Source organism: Desmodus rotundus, chromosome 10 (genome assembly GCF_022682495.2).
Source record: "Desmodus rotundus isolate HL8 chromosome 10, HLdesRot8A.1, whole genome shotgun sequence".
Lineage (NCBI taxonomy): Eukaryota > Metazoa > Chordata > Mammalia > Chiroptera > Phyllostomidae > Desmodus > Desmodus rotundus.
Genome location: NC_071396.1, coordinates 47,658,354 through 47,659,961, shown reverse-complemented (window position 1 = coordinate 47,659,961; position 1,608 = coordinate 47,658,354). Strand labels below are relative to the sequence as shown.

Below are 1,608 nucleotides of genomic sequence, written 5' to 3'. Positions count from 1 at the left end.
TGCCAGCAAACGTCTGTGTGTGGGCCGGGGCTTTTGCTTTGGAGTGGCTTTTGTAACTCCGTCCTGTGAAGGACAGTGAGTGTGCTGCACGGACGAGGCTCCTTCCTTCCCGCAGGCACAGCCCTCGCTGTCCACAAGTCTCTCCAACGTGATGTCTGTCACTCATTTCGCTGGCTGGTGAGCAGGGGAGGTGGTATTTTTCCAGTCCCTGTAGATGGGGGGCTCACAGCGTTACAGCCCCTCAGTTCTCCCTTGAGAGAGGACGGCTTCAGAATGCTGAAAGCCGGTGAAATGATCAGCGGGGGAGCCCATCTTCTGGCAGCTCCACACAGGTCCTTGTCCTCACAGGCTGGAAGTGGCTCTAGGTTCTGAGCTCTCTCCTCGCTAAGAGGCCCAAATACAACAGGCAGGTGCTGCATCTGCTAAGGAGTGAAGGTCAAAGTAGTATTTGGCATAAATCTTCAAAAAGTGCCTTTCCCTCTCACTCATGTCCTCCACTGTCTCATCCTTGAGGACCTGGCACCCGTCCACATTCCATGCAGCCTGATGGTCCCAGACCTTGAAGGAAAGAAGAACGGCTCCCAAACCAATCCTTCTCCAGTCAGTAAGAGAACGAACAAATCTGAAAATGAATTTGTTCGGAATCACACTTAGTCTTCCTCTGGAGCTGCTGCTTGAGTGAGTGGCTGTGATCTCTCATCAAAAACGTCCGAGGCCCTATCTGCACCTCTGTTCTCTACGCAGACATACCGCGGAGGTCACACGCCCTGGACATACCGCGGAGGTCACACACACATGGCACTGAGGTTCTAAGGTGACGCTGGCTGCCTGTGCTGTCCTCTAGAATGTTGATGAGCGTGGACTATATTTTTGGGTGAGGTGCCCTGGAGATCCATGGTTTAGTTGTTCTTTCTCTTTTCTCACACGTCCATTTGAGATTTGTTCAGAACAATTATGCTGGCCCTTGGTGGTCAGAGCGTTTGCTTGCAAAGATCTGGTGTTGCTTATGTGTTGGTAGGTGGTGGCCCTCCTGGTTCCAAAATCCAACTCTGCGGGGTCTAGGGCAGCAGGGGAAGGTGCTACTGCCACCATGTCCCCAGCCACTGCCCCAGGGATCTCAGACTCAGTCTGGCTTGCCGCCCCAGTGCTGCCTCAGCTTGGGGCTGGCACCCAGCTTCGCACAACAAGTCAGCATGCTCCCTAAGGGGTGCCTACACTCCTCGTCCCTGTCTCCACCTCCGCTCGCCCCCCACTCCGCCCAGGCCCCAATTCCCCCGTGCTCCATAGTGCCCCCTCCCCCAACCACTGGGCCACTGGCACCACAGGCAGCCCTGAGCAGCCGCAAACCCTCCCTGCTGCGGCCTCCCCCGAGGTGCCTAGTCTGTCCCCATTAATTTTGTTAATGGCATTGTTTGAAGATGAAAAGCAGAAACTCACACTTTTAACAACCCATTCATTATTCTTTCCTTTCATGTTTAGTGCTTTTTGTATCCTAAGAAATCTTCCCTCACCTCAAGGCTGTGAAAATAGGTGTCTATCTTTTTTTAATGAAGTTTTTGATTCTAAGTTTTACATTTATGATTCATTTCATTATCTCTGAAAACTCTA

General features: G+C 52.4%; 1 pseudogene; it reads right to left on the bottom strand.

Moving 5' to 3' along the window:
• Positions 1 to 231: 231 nt before the first annotated feature.
• On the bottom strand, positions 232 to 1,195 carry LOC112318043 (cyclin-Y-like protein 1; annotated as a pseudogene).
• Positions 1,196 to 1,608: the final 413 nt, after the last annotated feature.